At 41.6% G+C, this 20423-nt stretch overlaps 1 long non-coding RNA gene across 1 annotated transcript; it reads left to right on the forward strand.

Annotated features, from left to right (window-relative positions):
* The first annotated feature begins 1189 nt into the window (after positions 1–1189).
* Positions 1190–19196, forward strand: LOC115474183. The gene is made up of 3 exons (XR_003942823.1): positions 1190–1270; positions 16814–16823; positions 19183–19196. It is a non-coding gene; the product is annotated as an uncharacterized LOC115474183 (long non-coding RNA).
* Positions 19197–20423: the final 1227 nt, after the last annotated feature.

Genomic DNA, 20423 nt, shown 5'->3' on the forward strand with positions numbered 1-20423 from the left:
GAAATGAAAGTACTGAAAGAAAAAAGATGTTGAAACAACTTCCTCTTTCTTAAACCTATCTGTAGTCTTAAGTGCTAAAAACAAGATGCAAAAGTTCTGCCTGTTTCAGAGGTTCAGCTCTACGGACCACGCCACTTCTTTCACAAATATTTATGATCAGGGCTTTTTTTGGGGGGTACTTGGGGGTACTGAGTACCGGCACCTTTTCCATTATCTGCTAAAATTGACCCAAGGACCCCAAATTTTAATGAAAGAGCTCAGGCTCTACACACCAATTCTGCCTTGTCATAGGTTCTGTGACTGGTTGCAGGGGGCCTGGCTATTGTGGGGTGGATCCCTCAGTGATCACCCCACCCTTGAAGGGTGGCCTAGCATTTGAGTACCGGCACCTTTTTTGCTAGAAAAGATGCACTGTTTATGATTTTATCCAATCTAGGTGTTCAAAGACACTGCAACTAGTTCAGCAAGGACCTCATGCTCCTTCAATTCATACTGCTTACCATTTTCTGATTTTCATTTGAATTTAATTTGAGGGTATGAGAAGTGGTTCCTCAACCGTGAGATGTTCTCACTGACCTGCCAACTGTCTTTGCAGTTGGCACCCTGTTGCAGGGAAGTTTCCTAATTATGAGCATCAGAACTTTAAAGTCAAAATTGGAAATAAAGGATGAACAACGTCAGTGGCACATTAAGAGGTAATTCTATAAAAGAGGAGCTAATATTTATATACCACTCACATATGTAAATGCTTAGAATAATGACATTTAGAGGGGGCCACTGCTAGGGGCATCATTTTGAAGATGGCACCAGACTGGGCAGGAGCAATTGAGAATTGCACATCAACTGTGTGGTCTGCTTTTATTTTTGAGAACTGAGTGACTGTAAGTGTGTGGAGCGTAGCCTTATTCAGTCTCTTTGGCCTTTCTCCAGTCCCGGCCCACACCCTAAAAATAAAATAAAATATTCTGTACCAGATAAGCTCTCAAGCTCCAGAGTGCACACTGGGTCAGAGTTTACATGGACTTCTCAAAATGCCCAAGTCTAAAAAGAAGGACGTCCTAAATTAGACCTGTTTCAGTCACGTCCAAGGTACAAAAAGGTGAGCTGAAAGAGCAGCTGACCACTGGAGGGATTAAGGCATGCTATCTTTTTAATCCCCAATCTTTGATGTTCCCCTTTCCCCCTCCTTCTCCCCTGTAAGTGAAACTGAAAGGGGATACCAGGATCTATGACTGCTTCAGGTATATAGGCATTCTTAGCAAAGCAAGAAGTAAGTCTGAAGAGTAGCCTAGTGTTTAGGGTGGTGAACTTTAAACCAAGGAACTCAGGTTCAAATAATACTTTAACTCTTTTCTTTTTATTTGGGTTTCTGCCAGGTACTGACCACTGTTTGGAAAACAGGAGACTGGGCTAGATGGGCCATTGGTCTGACCCAGTATGGCTGCTCTTTTGTTCTTATGTTCTTAATGTGAGGACCCCAGAAACAGAAATATATCTATTGTACCTAAATATATGTAACCTGGGTTTCACCGACCATCTCAGTTCTCTGACTGGCCCAGGCCACTTACTCTCTAAACCTCACACAGTCCTTCTGATTCGAGTTTGGACCCGGAAGGATGTTAAGCTGGGCTTTATTTGTATTATCCTTTAACAGTCTGAAAGTAAGCCCTTTGCTCCCTCTTACACCTAAGAAATACTCGCCACACCAAGGAATTAACTTTTGTGCAAAACTTTATTGAACTCTGCAATGGCAGTAAATCCAAACTTCAAACTGTTTATGTACAGTCAGCATTTGGTTTAAGAGGGTTTTTTGTCCAGCCAAGACTATTTGGTAAAGTCTTATCCACTATTTAAATGATTCCTTATAGCAATCCAAAATTGTGTACAAATATACAACTCCTCCAGTCCATTGCCCTTTCCTTTGGTCTATATAATCCGAGTCTGTGCTGATAGGGTTGGTCACCAGCAATCTCCTCCAGGATCAGATCCTCCTGTCTGTCCTCTCTCTCAGAACTGCACCTCACCGGGCTGCATCCTCTGATTTTGCAGGCTTCCCTGCTCCTGCTCTCAAACTGGGCTCCCTGTGCCCACCCAGAGCACTCCTCTTACCAGTTTTCTCACAGAAAAAGAGAACCATGTAAAAAACTAACAATATTGTGATTGTATGAAAACTACTTAAAAATAATAAATAAAAACTACAAAAAGAACATTAAAAGTCAACAGATCAGATCCCTATACATTGTACTGTTACAGGGTTTCTACCATATCATGTAGAAACTGATGGGAACAAAAAAAGCTTCAAAGAACTGAATACAGGGCACTAATTGAGACCAAGCATAATGAGATTATATTCAAAACTGCATACCATTAAAGCATATCTATAAAAAGAAGTATCATTAAACAACTGAGTAATCTCTCTCGGTTCAAACCAAAGGGTTTAACTGTTTTAAACTTAAAAATAAATTTTTGTTCAGCCTGTAATAACAGTAACATTTCCTCCTCTCCAATGTAAATTGATTTTTAATAATACTATAATCCTTAATTGCTCAAATTTATGTTTCATTTCACACGTGTTCCACTAGTAGTTTATCCAATGCTTTTCTTATTGTTTTACCTATATATATATATATATATATATATATACTGTATATATACATGGGCATAACACTGCATAAATCACTTTTGAAGTATTACAATTAGAATATTGCTTTAACTGAAATTTCTGTTCCTGGATTCTCAAAAAATTTGCTTTCAGATTCACAGAACAAACTGAACATTGTAATCATGAGTAGTGTCCCCACAATAAGGGCCCTGTTTACTAAGCCACATTATAGGCGTGTTAGCATTTTAAACACACGTTAACCATGTACACGCATTAACTGTCTACGTGCCTACAATATCCCTATAGGCGCCTACACAGTTAGCATGTGCACTAATTGTAGGCATGTTAAAAATGCTAACGCACCTTAGTAAACAGTACCCTAAATCCTTAGATGGTGCTAAAAAATCCTTCAAATTTTTGTTCCTTTTAAAAGCTATTAGCAACTCCCTATTTGAAAAAAACCCGGAATATTTTGGATCAATGGCCTATATTTCCTTAATATATTAATGATATCTGATGATAAATGATCATAATATAGGGTACAGACAACTTTATTATCACTATTTTTACTTTTTCAAGTCTGAAGAAGGTCATTTCTCTGCTGCCATGCTGCTCTTGTCATACTTTCTTTAATATGTCTTAAGGGATATCCTCTTCGTGCAAATCTTTTGGCCATCATTTCTGTTTGATTCCTGCAATCTTGATCATCTGAACACAACTTCTTAACTTTAAGGAACCGACTAAAAGGAAGATTGTCTTTAAGAGCCTGACTATGGCAAGTGCTATAATGCAAAATTTCATTCCTATCTGTCGGTTTGAAATCTAACCTGAAAAGGCACAGATAATAAATGCAACAGACATTGTGATATGATTCCTGAAATAATGTATGTATGTATTGATATACCTTTAAATGTGATATTTGAATTATATGAGAGGTATGTAATCCATGATTAAATTGGGTTTGATAGAGTGTAGTTTGTGTGTTAGTGAAGCTGGCATTTTGACCTGTGTGATTTTCTTCTCAGTACTTGATGATGTCATGTTGTGAGACAGAGCAGACTGTTAGTAAATCAGGGCGTAGCCAGATCTTGCGGTGGGAGGGGGCCAGAGCCCGAGGTGGGGGAGGCACAGTTTAGTCTGCCGCCTCCAACCACCACCTCGTCTCTCCATACCCCCACCTCCTCGCCGCTCCGCCCGCCACACCCCACAGCAGCAAATACCTTTGCTGGTGGGGGTCCCCAACCCTCACCAGTCGAAGCCTTCTTCAGTGCCAGACTGCGGTGCACCACGTTCGCTGCCCTGTTCTTTCTTCCTCCTGACGTCCTGTGCACGTGCCTTTAAGTGAAACTGACGAAGAAAGAGCACAGGGCAGGGAACGCGGTGCACCAGAGACCGGCGCTGAAGAAGACCAGCTGGAAGGGGTTGGGGACCCCCACCAGCAAAAACATGGGCCCGGATAAAATTCGGGGGGAGCCCAGGCCCCCGTGGCTCCACCTAGCTACACCACTGAGTAAATGTATTGATTTGTCTTCTGCATGGCAACTAAGGTTGTGAAGAAGAGAAGGAGTTTTCTGAGAAAGGAAATATCAGTGGGCGTTTCTGTGCCTCAGGGAGGGTGTTGTGTGATGTCTGTCAGAGTGAGTAGATCACCTCTGACAGAGGTGTCAGAGGCGTACAGTTAGTTGTGGGAGGCTGTCAAAGGGGTCAGAGATTAGTGATGAGGGAGAGCAGTGAGAGATTTTACAGAGCTGAATTCACTCAGATTTTACTTACAGTAGTTCCCGAGGGAAGGGAAGGGAATCTACCTTTTAATATCCTTTTTCCTTGGGTTCAGGCATCAGGGTGCCAGAAATATGATTAATAAAGTGTGTGTGTGTTTATGTTTGTGTTGGGAGAGGGGAATGGCAGAGCTGGCGCCAGAAATTTGAAAAAGTGTGTGTGTGTGTTGGGGGGAGGGGAACCACAGAGCTGGCCCTGGTGAGGGCATCTGTCAGGGGACCCTTCCTTTAATCCAGGAAACACTCGGGAGGGAGTGTTATTGGGAGATATTTATTTATTTAGATTTTGCTCACACCTTTTTCAGTAGTAGCTGAAGGTGAGTTACATTCAGGTACTCTGGATATTTTGAGTGGCTAATTCTAAGATTTATATAAATATTTATCTGTATAATTTTATGTATATATTCAGCTACTCTGTAGTGCCTTCCCCTAAAGTATACTAAGGTTCTGCAGTTATTCTGCTGTAATTGGCCAAATTATTACATCATAACTGCAAAGCCTCTGGGCTAACTTTCAGGGGTGTCTCCAACATTTGCCCATGCAGTTAGCAAATAGACAATACACTTTTCACATGATAAGTTACTGGCGTTTAATGCAGATGCACTTAGAGGGTAATTCTATAAAGCAGGACCTAGCATTTAGGTGCCAGATGTGCGTGTAAGTGAACAGAATAATGGCATATAGGCATGTACAGTAAGTGTGCACATGTGCATAAAGATGACAAAATTCCAGCCAAGCACTGTTCTATAAAAAGGTGCCTAAATGCTACAGAGTGTGGTTTGTAGCTGGGCTTACACATGAGTGGAATCTTGGCAGGGCACACAATTACACAAGTAAATTATGCTTTTCATGAGTTTTCATAGAAACATGATAGCAGATAAGGGTCAAATGGCCCATACAGTCTGCCCATCCTCAGTTACCACTAACTCCTCCTTTTCCTAAGAGATCCCATTTGCCAGTTCCACGCTTTCTTAAACTCTGACACAGTCTTTGTCTCCACGACCTCCACCGGGAGGCAATTCCACGCATCCACCACTCTTTCCATGAAAGAGTATTTTCATAGATTCCTCCTAAGCCTATTTAATCTTAACGTCATCCTTATGCCCCCTCATTCCAGAATTTCCTTAATCTGGCTCATCTCTTGTACATTAATGCCACTGAGGTATTTAAACGTCTCTATCATATCCCCCCTCTTCTGCCTCTCTTCCAGTACATACATGTTGAGGTTCATAAGCCTGTCCCTATATGTTTTTTGACAGAGACAGTTTACCAGTTTTGTAGCCGCCCTTTGGATCGACTCCATCCTGTTTATATCTTTCTGTAGGTGTGGTCTCCATAACTGCACACGGTACTCTAAATGGGGCCTCACCAGAGACTTATAAGGGCAAATCACCTTTTTTTTTCCTGCTGGTCATCAGACACAATGACCCCCAAGTCCCGCTCTTCTTTCATACATAGAAGCACTTTACTTCCTATATTGTTCCGTTCCCTTGGTTTTTGGTGTAACCCAAGTACATGATTCTGCATTTCTTAGCATTAAATCTTAGTTGCCAGTTTTCATACCATTCTTCAAGCTTCACTAGATCCTTACATAGACCCTTCATAGCCTTACCTCATCATAAGGCTCTAAGGAAGATGGTTCTATCTGAGTGGAAGTCCCCTGCAGTAGTTCTAAATGGTGACAGGGTTTTTTTTTTTTTAAGCCAAAATACTTTAAATCAGGCACAAATTCAATCGGTCACCAGCAAAGACTATTTAAATAAAGCACACTGTGTTCATACTGCCTAGTACCGGTAACCAAATGAACAGAAATATTCAGTACAGTCTGTAATGCTCCATTACCCCTGGTACAAAAATAAGTACCTGAATATATGTAAACTGCTTTGAATGTAGTTGCAAAAACCTCAGAAAGGCAGTATATCAAGTCCCAGTTCCCTTTCCCTATATGAGATTCTACATGGAATGTTGCTACTATTGAGATTCTGTTACTACTATTTGAGATTCTACATAGAATGTTGCTATTCCACTAGCAACATTCCATGTAGAAGCCTGCACTTGCAGATCAGCAAAGCTGCTGCGCAGGCTTCTGTTTCTGTGAGTCTGACGTCCTGCACGTACGTGCAGGATGTCAGATTCACAGAAACAGAAGCCTGCGCGGCCGCATTGCTGATCTGCAAGGGCAGGCTTCTACATGGAATGTTGCTAGTGGAGGACCAGCCTAGTGGTTAGTGCAGTGGACTTTGATCCTGGGGAACTGAGTTCCTACTGTAGCTCCTTGTGACTCTGGGCAAGTCACTTAACCCTCCATTGCCCCTGGTACAAAATAAGTACCTGAATTTGTGTAAACTGCTTTGAATGTAGTTGCAAAAACCTCAGAAAGGCAGTATATCAAGTCCCATTTCCCTTTCCCTTCCCGTAATGATTTTGGGATCACCGGGTACTTGTTACCTGGATTTGCCACTGTTGGAAACTGGGTACTGGACTTGATGGTCCTTTGACCTGTCCCATTATGGCAATGCTTATGTACTTATCTACTTAGCAATACCACAGGCAAGTCCAGATAAAAATATATTACAATAATCCAAGGATGCTATCACCAATTGCTATAATACAATTCTAAAATCACCCATTTCCAATTATGGGAATAAATGCTGCAGCAACTGCAACTTTAAAAAAATGCAGATTTCACCACTGCTTCTTAATGCAGCTGAAAGGACAAAGTTGAATCCAACTGGATACCCAAATACTGAATCTCCTACTAATCTTAGTTAGATGGCTATTCAGTTCTACATCTTGTGGGGAAATGAGCATGTCATCCCTATTCACAATCATGATTTTAGTTCTTTCCAAATTCAAACACAAATGATGTAATGATAAACAGCCATCCAAACTTGCATCTTTAACCTTATGAATAGCAAAAGAGATACCACCATCTGCAGAAATAAACAACATAATATTATCCACATATATACTGAACTGCAAAACTAGAGATCGAAGTACAGCACAAACTGAATATTACTGCAGACAGGACAAATGATAGGTGCAAATGGCATTAAACTGTTAGTAATCCCCTCCTTAGAACATTCCACTGCTGTGTAAACATGGATTCAAAATTTGTGAATGCAGGTGACGGACAATCTGACTCTGGTATTTAATACAGTAATGAAGCACTATAACTGTATTCTTTAATCTTTCTTTTTTGCAATCATCCCCTAGAGCTTTCTACCCAAAGAAAGTACTATCTCAGATAACCTCAGGCCACAATAGATAAAAGTACTTCAAGAGAAACCAGTTGTTGGGAATTTTTGTGATATAAACCTGTATGTTTATTTATTTATTTTTTGTTGGACCAAACCTGGGTTAGTGTTTGTTTTCTATCCTATTTGACTCTGGCATTCCTTTCTACTTTTACATAGTAACATAGTAGATGATGGCAGAAAAAGACCTGCACGGTCCATCCAGTCTGCCCAACAATATAACTCATATGTGCTACTTTTTGTGTATACCTTACCTTGATTTGTATCTGTCTTTTTCAGGGCACAGACCGTAGAAGTCTGCCCAGCACTAGCCCCGCCTCCCAACCACCAGCCCCGCCTCCCACCACCGGCTCTGCCATCCAATCTCGGCTAAGCTCCTGAGGATCCATTCCTTCTGAACAGGATTCCTTTATGTTTATCCCACGCATGTTTGAATTCCTTTACCGTTTTCATCTCAACCACCTCCATTTGCTTTATTATAAACTGCTTCGCTCCTTCTATGTTGGTATTTGCCAGCATAACAAGTTTTTAATAAACATAAATATAAACATCCTCCTGTACAAAATGGTGTACAGTATATGCATCTTTTTTTCTCTGTAAGATGCCTTGTATTCTACTATATATTGTTTGATAAAAGGTTCACTGTCATTGTTAAGTGTGAACTTATGGGTAGAATTTGCTATTCTTTCATATCTATCTACCTATCTACTACTATTACTACTACTATTTGACATTTATAAAGCACTATTAGGGTTACACAGCGCTGTACAATTTAACATAGAAGGACAGTCCCTGCTCAAAGAGCTTACAATCTAAAGGACAAATGTACAGTCAATGAAGTAGGGGTAGTCAAATTGGGGCAGTCTAGATTTCAAGTAAGGGTAGGGAGGGGGCTTGGTGTAAGGGCTCAGGAAGTTTATTCCAAGCATAGGGAGAGGCGAGGCAGAATGGGCGGAGCCTGGAGTTGGCGGTGGTGGAGAAGGGTACTGAGAGGAGGGATTTGTCTTGTGAGCTGAGGTTTTGGGCGGGAACGTAAGGGGAGATGAGGGTGGAGAGGTAATGAGGGGCTGCAGACTGAGTGCATTTGTAGGTAAGAAGCAGAAGCTTGAACTGTATGCGGTATCTGATCGGAAGCCAGTGAAGTGACCTGAGGAGAGGGGTGATGTGAGTATATCGGTTCAGGCAGAATATAAGACGTGCAGCAGAGTTCTGAATGGATTGAAGGGGGGATAGATGGTTAAGTGGGAGGCCAGTGAGGAGTAGGTTGCAGTAGTCAAGGCGAGAGGTGATGAGAGCGTGGATGAGAGTTCGGATGGTGTGCTCAGAGAGGAAAGGGCGAATTTTGCTGATGTTAAAGAGGAAAAAGCGACAGGTCTTGGCTGTCTGCTGGATATGCGCGAGAAGGAGAGGGAGGAGTCGAAGATGACTCCGAGGTTGCGGGCGGATGAGATGGGGAGGATGAGGGTGTTATCAACTGAGATCGAGAGCGGAGGAAGAGGAGAAGTGGGTTTTGGGTATCTATCATTGTACAAGGAGTAGATATATACAACCAACAGAGCACTTTTCTTAGTTGTAAACAATAATTTCTGCAGGAGTCTGCATTTGAATGCAGGAGTCCCTGAGTATTTGAAATAGAGATTTAAAGAAATCACAGCACAGTCAAGCAATGCGGTTCCCACAATTTCTTGAACTTGCTGAAGCTGTTATAACCTCATAACAGTTCTGTCAGAAGTTGGGTGAATAGATACATTTACATAAAAATGCTGGGAGATCTGTTTTTATTATCACACAATTAGTTACAAGCTGTTTTACCCTAACATGTGTCAAATGGTTAGAAAGTGTGGTATTTCTAGACCTGGCAATATATAGTACATTTAACTTTGGATAGGGTGGAGGGGTTTCTTAATTTGATTTCCACCTTTCAGTCTCACTTCGGACTTGTGTTATAGTTAGGCACCTAGCCAGTGCTGCAGGGGGATCGATATTTTTGTTCTTGCAAGTCAATATGGTTAATTTAAACTTGACATTTTGGAGATGCAAAAATGGAATGACACTTGAAAAGGTGCAAGTTTTCACTGTTTGCTTTGTGTGCTAATAAGTAGTAAAATACAGGCATCACTAACTAAATCAATGTGATTCTTTATCTTGAGGTGTTTTCTGCACCTTTTTGCATTAGCCATTGTTGTAAAATGATTAAGAATAATGGTGAATAGCTACATTCCTCGAACCATATACATAATTTTTAAACCTAGAATATACAGTAACAAAAATTTAAGATGTATGTGACATCTGTCATCAATGTAACTCATTAATTTAACAATAGAAAGCCTTATAAGAATCAAAAAGCTACATAAAAATTGACCTTTTTTTAATTAATTTCCAATAACATAACATATACAAGAAATCTTGTTTCAGAAAATCAGACAGAAAAAATCAGTGGATTTACATCATCCCTTGAATACATTATAGAAGAAAACATTAATGTCTTTTTTATATCACAAAAGAGGGGGGCATTATTAAAGAATATGGGGAATACAACAAGAAAAAATAACCAAAGAACAGGCTTCGCACGCAATGTCTATCCTATAATATTCAATTTGAACCAATTGCTAGAGCGTGGACATTTATACCTCCCTTGAATCAATGAACACTCTTAACTGTTCCAGCTGGAAAAATATATATTTTAACCCTTCCTATTTCACTACACATTTACTTGGATAGTTCAAAAAGAAAGAGGGTCCAAGTTCCTGGGTCTCTTTTCTCATACTCAAAAACTTTTTCCTGATCTCTTGTGTTTGTTTAGTAACGTCCTGAAATATATGTACTGTTTTACCATAAAATAAATCATTCATTTTCCGAAAATACAATCTTTTTATAGCTTCAACATCTTGCAGAAATACGAACTGCACCATTAAAGTCATTCTTTCTGAATGTTCTGATAATGTCACTTCCAGCAATTCGGATAAATTTAAGGTTGTTCTTCCCACCTCATTTATAGGTTTACCAGTTGTAGACACACCTTCAGGAAAACTTTTATTTCTTATGTAATATATTTTATTAACTGGAGGCAAAGATTCTGAGGAATATTTCAATATTTCAATTAGATATTTTTTGAAGGCATCCAAAGCTGATAGCCCTATCTCTCTTGGAAAATTTAGTATTCGCAGATTTAATCTTCGATTGTAGTTTTCGATTTGAACAATTTTTCTAGATATTATAATTTTGTCTTTTATCATTCAAAAATATATATTAATCAACACATATTAAAAAGTGCACGTATTCCATGCAATGGACATTTGGTTTTAAATTGATTGGAGGGAACGGAATATGTATACTTGATTAATAAATATATATATTTGTATTATGTAATAAAAGTTGTCAATTTTTATGTAGCTTTATGATTTTTGTAAGGCTTTCTATTATATAAGTACTTTTCTATGAGAAAGCTATAGTTTTATTTATTCCTAAGTTTCTATTGTTGATAAATGTAACTAAAACAAATGGTGGCCTATGTGGAGGGGAATTTGATGTTCAAGTGGCAAAACAAAAAGGTTTAACAGCTTAATCAGAATCCTCTCCAAATAAGTATATAACAGTAAGTTTCAAATTATTGATTTTTTTTAATTTTTATTGTATATAATTAGCATCATCTAAGAAGGAAGGAAAAAGCCTCAACTGACTCCTTTTAAGGCTCAAAGCCCAACATTTCATGGAGTCCACAGCATCATCATTGGCTTACAAAACCTCCCCAAAATCTTTAAATGATGCATTTAGTGGAGGAGTGGCCTAGTGGTTAGGGTGGTGGACTTTGGTCCTGGGGAACTGAGTTCAATTCCCAGCACAGGCAGCTCCTTGTGACTCTGGGAAAAGTCACTTAACCCTCCATTGCCCTCTGCATAGAGCCTGCCATGAGCGGGAAAGCGTGGGGTAACAAAGAAAAAATGAGCTAGTACTTTTTGCTTGATCATCTTTACAGCTGTTCTATTCCTCAGCCAACCATAGCCAAGGTTTTGTGACCTTCTTCAGAGTTCGTGGAATGAAAAACTATCAAAACAAAACAGGATTCTTTTAAAACCTTAATTTCACTTTCAAATCTTATATAAAATCTATATCTTCAATATACTCCTGCTTCTCACAGTCTTACGTGGCTGTAGAATCCTCACAGTGCCAAAAGAATATGGTGCCCCTGTTTTTTAAATCCAGACATCAGACGCTCATGTGTCAGAAAGCATGAAAAAACCAGAGTCTATAATGGAAGATGAAAGAAAGAAAAAAAAACCTAAACATTTCCCGATAATTGAAAATACAAACAAAAATAAACTTTTTGAAAGAGGACGTACCGAAAATGTGATAGACATTTGGAGATAAACGTTTCTGCCAATCGAAAACACACTACACAAAATGTGCAATGGTGGTACTGTTCCTCACATCAAGACGTTCCCTCCACGTGCAAAACGTGCATATATAGCTCTGCACATGGAAGAACATTCCTCAGTGGGCATATCTATGTCTCTGAGAAGGCAGCAAAATTTCTCTGTGCCAGAAACCAAGCTAGGAAACAAATAGTGAAACACCACCATAACAGCGAGCCCTCCAAAACCCACCACAAACCCACTGTACCCACATCTAGGTGCCCCCTTCACCCATAAGGGCTATGGTGGTGTACAGTTGAGGGTAGTGGGTTTTGGGGGGCTCAGCACACAAGGTAAGGGAGCTATGTACCTGGGAGCAATTTATGAAGTCCACTGCAGTGGCCACTAGGATGCCCGGTTGGTGTCCTGGCATGTCATGGAGACCAGTGCACTACAAATGCTGGCTCCTCCCATGACCAAATTGCTTGCATTTGGTCGTTTCTGAGATGGACGTCCTTGGTTTCCATTATCGCCAAAAATCAGAAACGACCAAGTCTAGGGACGACCATCTCTAAGGATAACCAAATTTCAGGATTTTGGCATCCCTGACCATATTATTGAAACGAAAGATGGACGTCCATCTTGATTCGAAAATACGGGTTTACCCACCCCTGGATGGGACATTTTGCGAGGACGCCCAATTTGAAACGAGGACGTCACTTTCGATTATGCCCCTCTGAGTCTCCCAAAGGCACACCTGCTTTACCCCACTGCCCATCCCCACCTCCAAGCAACAGTGCACACGCTCCACAGAAAGGCCACCATGCTACTCTCTGTCCCTAAGGCCACCTCAGCTCACACAGCACCTGTGCCTGTGTAATGCATACTCACCCACTCAGCCCCCACCCCCCCCAATCTGCCTGTTGCCATCTGTCAGAAGCTATGTGAGAAGCATTGCACAACACATTGTCCAAAATAATAATGTATGTGACACCAAGGAGGTCCATCACCTGAACCCTGTGTCCACCAACTTGTGTTTTGCAGATGCTTTGGGATATACTGGGACCTTGAGTCGCTCTGGTGCCAGTACAGGCATGTCCGGTGTGAAGACCTCCACCCTAATCCAGCGTATAAGGGAGCGCCTCAGGACCTGATATAAGTACCACAGACATAGCAGCCTTATAACAGCTCTGCCCCTAATCAGAGCCTGAGTATGCAGCTACCCTCATTACAGTGTGCATACAACCCTCATATCTACTAGAATGTGTTGCAGCCAACCCCCAACATGGAAAGGAATGGGTGGAGAGGAAGCCTTTTGGACAGCATCCTCCAGCGACCAATTCAAAAGTGCCCAGCATGTCACACACAGCTACTTAGCACTTTGCAACCTCCATGGCAAGGGAAATAAAACAGTAACCCCAAATACCCATGTCCCATGCATTCAGGGTACACAGCCCTAACCCTAGGCCAAACACAAATCTGAGAAAGTATTCAAGAAGGACAGTACACTGACCACAGAGGACCGTCACAGCATCAATTGCCCCACAAATGGATGTTCTCTCATACCCCCTTACCCACACTCATTGGATATACCATTGTCTGATCCAAAGGTCAGTATGCTGCCCTGTGTGATATCCCTCAAGGCCCAAGTTGGGGGGCCCCTGAAATCTCCACATTATAGTGGGCCCACAACCCCCATTATGGAAACTCCCACCTATGTGTACACTTCCCTTTCCCCCTGGCACCCCCAAAGCATGATCATGAGTCATGGGGTGATGTGCAGTCACCACCATCAGTGAAGGCCCTAAAACAGCTTGCATCAGTACTCCACAGATAGCTGCCCCAAAACCTAGGTTTCCCACCTTGATGTCTGGAAACTGCAATTCTCCTGAGGGTCCCTACAGAGGTGGCCAGAAGGATCGGCAGCTCTGACAGGGTCCCCACCATCTCCTAGCCAGCTGTAGGACACATAAGCATGGGGATGCATACACCCCCACATTCCTGACAAAAATGGTAACAATGACCCCATCCATGCAACAGTGTAGTGTCATACTACCTCCTAGCCAGTGCCTGCTCACCCAGAGCCCTCAGCAGGCCCAGAACCCATCCTGCATGCTCAGAGCCAGACTACCATCTCAGGGGACAAGCATATTTTATATCACTGCCTCTGCAATTCCCTGCTATGTCATCTCGTTGGTGCTACACCTCAGATGTCCCCCAGATAACAACAGCTACCCCAATTGTCCCTGCCTCCTGAGAGCCAGTTGCACCACTATGCAAGCCATGTAGGATGTGTTGATCTCAACTACAAACCTTTTACGCACACAAGGCACCCTCCAGCTGCTGAAGAGCCTGCCTAGGACCAGCCCACACTGGAACAGCCTACCGAGGACCAGCCTGGCCCAGATCAGTGTGCACAGGGACAGCATACCCTGGAACAGTCTGCCCAGGACCTGCCTGCCACTGTACCTCATGAGACCCAGCACCAGTACCCTCACTAGCACACAATCATGAGACACACACCAGCTGTCCAAAACACTCACTTTCCCACCACCAACAAACAATCCAGACACATATGGCTGCAGCACTAAGCACTCACTCTCCCGGCACCAGTAAAAAGTCCTCACACACACAGCATCAGCACAAAGCATTCACTCTCCCAGAAACGGCGCACAGCAGTCACATAAACAGCAGCAGCACAGAGCACAGTGACAAACTGAGAGTGGACAAACAGAGCAACAAAGAGAGATAGAAGACAAGCATGTAGGGATATAGAATGGGAGGTGTGGGGGTTTGGGGACAGTGAGGTTTTGGGAAGGGGTGAAATGCAGAGGAAGGGATGGGTGTGGCAGGGGGGAGCTAGCAGGTGAGGACAAGGACTTGAGGAGGTGAGCTAGAGAGGAAGAAAGTCAGGAAATATAAGGAGAAAAAGGTTAAGACTGGGGCAAACACACAAAGGTAACAAAGCACTCAGCAACTCTCTACTTTCTCACAAATGACCACTTCCACCTTTCCACTCACAAATGGGTCTAAAGACAGATTTAGCCTTACCCTAGATGCTTTTAAAGCAGTTCTAATTCCGGGCATTTTTCTTTCTGCCCCCAGGAATTCATTTTGCTGTTATCAGCAATAAACCTTCATCTTGTAACACCTTCCATGCCACACCCACAAAACACCTTCTCTGGGAATGTCTTGTTTAGCGGATTTGGACATTATTTATGTATTGGTTTGATCATACGCTTTAGACATTTTTCTACAAGAAATACGTTTACCTACCTGTTATGCCATTTTTTGGACTTTTTTCTGTTTCAAATATGAACCCCGTAATATTATGGTAGTTTTATGTTTATTGAGAAAGCAGATAGCTGAGGACAAGGAGGAAAATGAAGGACAAAAATGAACCAGTGTAACCTTGTTTAGGATGCCAAAGACCATTAGTGAATGTTGTTCCAGGAATCACACTGATTTAGATCATTTGTCTGGACACCACGAACAGTTTGAACCATTATCTTATGTCAAACAACTGTCTGTCCTGTATCTCAAGGTCAATGGAATCCTTCCTGACATTGTGCTTAAGTATGGTTGGTTTTCCAACTTTTCCCTCTCAAGTTATCATTCAAGGTTTGTAAAAATTGCAAATTACCATAATTTTTGTTTGCTATGCTCATACATTACACTTCTATTAGGACATTATGATCACCACTACTACTACTACTTAGCATTTCTATAGCGCTGCCAGGGTTACGCAGCGCTGTACAAGTTTAACATGGGGAAGGATAGTCCCTGCTCAAGAGAGCTTACAATCTAAAGGTTACAAACTATGTAGTCAGTGTAGGTAACTTACAACTTATGTAGTCAGTGTAGGTAGCTTACAATCTAGAGGTTTCAAACTCTGTAGTCAGTGTAGGTATGATGAATGGGGAAGGTGGTTAGGCGCCAAAAGCAAGGGAGAAGAGATGGGCTTTGAGTAAGGACTTGAAGATAGGCAGGGAGGGCGCATGGCGTATGGGCTCGGGAAGTCTGTTCCAGGCATAAGGTGATGCGAGGCAGAAGGGGCGGAGTCTGGAGTTAGCGGTGGTAGAGAAGGGTACGGATAGGAGTGATTTGTCCTGAGAGCGGAGGTTACGGGAGGGAACATACGGGGAGAGGAGGTAATGGGGGGCTGCAGATTGAGTGCCCTTGAAGGTCAATAGGAGAAGCTTGAACTGTATACGGTAGCGGATCGGGAGCCAGTGAAGCGACTTGAGGAGAGGGGTGATATGAGAGTATCGGTTCACACAGTAGATAAGACGTGCGGCGGAATTTTGGACAGATTGAAGGGGGGATAGATGGCTAAGCGGGAGGCCAGCGAGAAGAAGGTTGCAATAGTCAAGACGAGAGGTAACGAGCGAGTGGACGAGGATTCGGGTGGTCTGTTCAGAGAGGAATGGGCGAATTTTGCTAATATTATAGAGGAAGAAGCGACAGGTCTTAGCTGTCTGCTGGATATGGGCAGAGAAGGAGAGGGAGGAGTCGAAGATGACTCTGAGATTGCGGGCTGAAGAGACGGGGAGGATGAGGGTGTTGTCAACAGAGACGGAAAGTGGGGGAAGAGGAGAAGAGGGTTTGGGTGGAAAGACAAGGAGCTCAGTCTTTGCCATGTTCAGTTTCAGATGCCGGTTGGACATCCAGACAGCGATGTCTGAGAGGCAGGCCGAAACTTTGGCCTGGGTTTCGACTGTGATGTCGGGAGTGGAGAGATAAAGCTGGGTGTCATCAGCATAGAGATGGTACTGGAAACCATGTGATGAGATCAGCGAGCCCAGGGAAGAGGTGTAGATCGAGAAAAGAAGCGGTCCAAGGACAGATCCTTGAGGAACCCCAACAGAGAGCGGGATGGGGGTGGAAGAAGAGCCATTAGAAAATACTCTGAAGGTGCGTTGGGAAAGGTACACCACAACAAAATAGTCATTCCCTCTCACATTGAGTTATAGCTTGATCACACCAGGAATTCTTATATCAGTGTAACGGCCCCAGTGCTTTGGAATCATATTCTTCTAGAAATATCACTGGTGCAGTTTAAAAATGGATGGAAAACAATTTATTTTGGGCAAGCATTTTGGGGCTGATTTTTACCACTGTTACTTTAGATCTGTGGTTACTGGCATTCTTTTGTTTTGTGTCAAATGTTTTTGTGTATTTATGATTGTGTGTTTATGATTTTAACCTAGGCCTCCTTTTGTTTCATTCTTCTCCTTTTTTAATCTTCTTTTTTTCTAATGTATTTAATTGTAATTCGAACCTGTTGGTGCAAGACAATATACTTCCCTGTATTCAGAGACATCAATTTATATGCTCCACTGTCAATCAGTATACTACTGTGCACTCACTGATCGACCCCTGAGGAAGGCTTTTTTAAAAGCCGAAACAAGGACCATGTAGGATCTGAATAAAGTTTGTGTTTTGGAGCATCTTTTCCTGGCATTCTGTTTGATCACTTGAAGTTGGTCTCTTTTTCCACTGCCTTTTGTGGTATTTAATTGTAAACCACTTTGATATTGGGTATGATATTGCAGTATATCAAATAAATATTATCTTGAACCTTTAAGCCAATTTTTAAAGTCCTTTAATAGAGAACTGTGATATCTAACATAGTAACATAGTAGATGACGGCAGAAAAAGACCTGCATGGTCCATCCAGTCTGCCCAACAAGATAAACTCATTTGTGCTACTTTTTGTGTATACCTTACCTTGATTTGTACCTGTCCTTTTCAGGGCACAGACCGTATAAGTCTGCCCAGCACTATCCCCGCCTCCCACATTCCTTCTGAACAGGATTCCTTTATGTTTATCCCATGCATGTTTGAATTCCATTACCGTTTTCATTTCCACCACCTCCCGGGGGGGGGGGGGGGGGGGCATTCCAAGCATCCACTACTCTCTCCATGAAAAAATACTTCCTGACATTTTTCTTGAGTCTGCCCCCCTTCAATCTCATTTCATGTCCTCTCGTTCTACCACCTTCGCATCTCCGGAAAAGGTTCGTTTGCGGATTAATACCTTTCAAATATTTGAACGTCTGTATCATATCACCCTTGTTTTGTTGGAATGTAATTGTATTTTACATGCATTGCCTGTCACCTATTATTTCTCTGTGATTACTCTGTGACCTCTGATGTGAATTACTTAGAGAGGTCACACAGCTATGCAACTTCCTGTGGGGGATAGACACAGCAGATGCAGCAGACACTGCACATGCAGCACATGGAGCACATGGAGCTCATGATCTCTCCTAACCTGAGAGGATCTATGGTGGTGTGAGCATCCATTACCATCTAAGCACATGGAAGGAGCTGATAATACAAATGTATAGTAATATGTATATATAAGCCTGTCTGATTATAATCTAACTACAAACTGTGAGTAAACAGATGTTTTGTTACTTCAACTTTAAAGTGACTCAGCAGTGAATTATTCAGGGGTGAATGAGAGAGAGATGAAGAAAGAAATTAACATTTCTAAAGCTGAAGCTGTGTGTACTAAAATCTGCTAATTATTTACTACAAATAATCCAACAAAAGGGTTATGGGCCCAGGGCTCAGGAATTGAAAAAGAAGAGAAATATTACCAGGCAGAAAAAAAGGCCACATTTTTCTCTTAAGTTTTAAAGGAAAGATTCAGTCTGTCTCTCTCTCCCCCCACACAGCAGACAGAAGGCTAAGAAAATGGCTGAGGGAAGAAATTCACCATTTTTCTATTCTCTCAAGGTGCCTAGATTAACTGAGTTTAATTATCGGCAGTGGGAATTAAGATTCATATGTCTCCTTCGAGCAAAAAGATTAAATATATGCTTAGACCAAGACAGAACAGCTGAAAATATGGCTGAATGGGACAATGCAAACTATTATGTGAAGTGCATGCTTTTGGAAGCTCTCTCAGAGAAACAAGCCATATTAGTGGAGGGAAAAGATACACCAAAGGACATTTTATATAAACTGAGAACTATGTATGCAACTACATATGCAAAGCAGCAACCAATTTGGTTGGCAGAGTTGAATGAAACCAAATTAAGGGATAAAAGTAAATGTAATGATCACATTATGCATCTTATGTCTTCATTTCAAAAGTTAGAACTTTCTGGAATTCCCATGTGTGATGCATTGAAAAGAGCATTTCTTTTTACCTCACTATCAAAGAAGTTTGATGTTTTTAGGTCTGTAAATGAGGCCATTGAAGGGCAATCTTTTGAACAGGCAACATCAAAACTAAGGCAGGAATGCATAATAAATTATTCTGAGGAGATGTGTTCTCAAAGCAAGTCAGAGAGAAATGAAACAAATTTCTTGGCAAAGAACAGAGGAAGGCGGAGCTATGGGAAAACTCCACCCAAGGGCAAGCTGATTTGCTACTCATGTGGAAAGGAGGGACATGTATCTAAATGGTGTAAGGAAACACAAAACACTCCCTCTAGCTCACCTAAGCCAATGGAACTAAAGAATTTTCAAACCAGGAAATGTATGAAGGACAAAGATAAACACAAGGGCTTTCTAATGGCAGAAAAATCTTTGACTATGGTAAATAATAATTCAAATGAAAGTACTTGGATTTTGGATTCGGGGAGCACATGCCATTTAACCAATTGTAAGAATTTCTTTCAGGAAATGTGTCCAGAGGAAGGTATTCTTAAAACTGCAAACGCAGGGACTGCTAAGATCCAAGCAAAAGGTATTGGATTCTTAAAATGCAAAGTGTCTAATGAAGTTAAAGAGATTCCTGTAAGTGATGTCTTGTATATTCCCCAAGCAGTTTGCAATATGCTTAGTGTATCTACATTAGATAAGAAGGGATTTGTGATTCATTTTGAAAACAGTAAGTGCACAATCTCTAAAAATGATGAAGTGTATGCTGAAGCTTTTATGCATAATGATGTTTATAAGCTGAACATTTCAGGTGAAGCCTCACATATGGCGCAAGTAAGGAAGAATGATGGTAAATGTAGTCTGGAAATCTGGCACCGCCGCCTGGGACATCGTGATTCTAAGGTGATCCAGGATCTTTACAGTAAGCAACTGGCCACCGGCATTCAGATAAGTGCAGATGCTGGTAAAATGGAGAAATGCATAGACTGTGTCACTCAAAAGGGTGTGAGACCCTCATTTCCTGCATACACAGGAAATAGGAGTAATAAAGTACTGGACTTAATACACAGTGACTTATGTGGACCGTTTAATATCCCATCATTGGGAAATAACAGATTTGTGCTGATATTCTTGGATGATTTCTCTAGATATTGTGTGGCCTATTTGCTGAAAGAGAAAAGTCAAGTCACAGACATGCTGAAGAAATACGTAGCCATGGTGAGCAATAAATTTGAAAGAAAACCAAAGGTTCTTCAGACCGACAATGGTGGTGAGTTCACTTCACAAAGCATGCGCACATTTCTAGAACAAGAAG

The sequence above is a fragment of the Microcaecilia unicolor genome, chromosome 7 (assembly GCF_901765095.1).
Source record: "Microcaecilia unicolor chromosome 7, aMicUni1.1, whole genome shotgun sequence".
Taxonomy (NCBI): Eukaryota; Metazoa; Chordata; class Amphibia; order Gymnophiona; family Siphonopidae; genus Microcaecilia; species Microcaecilia unicolor.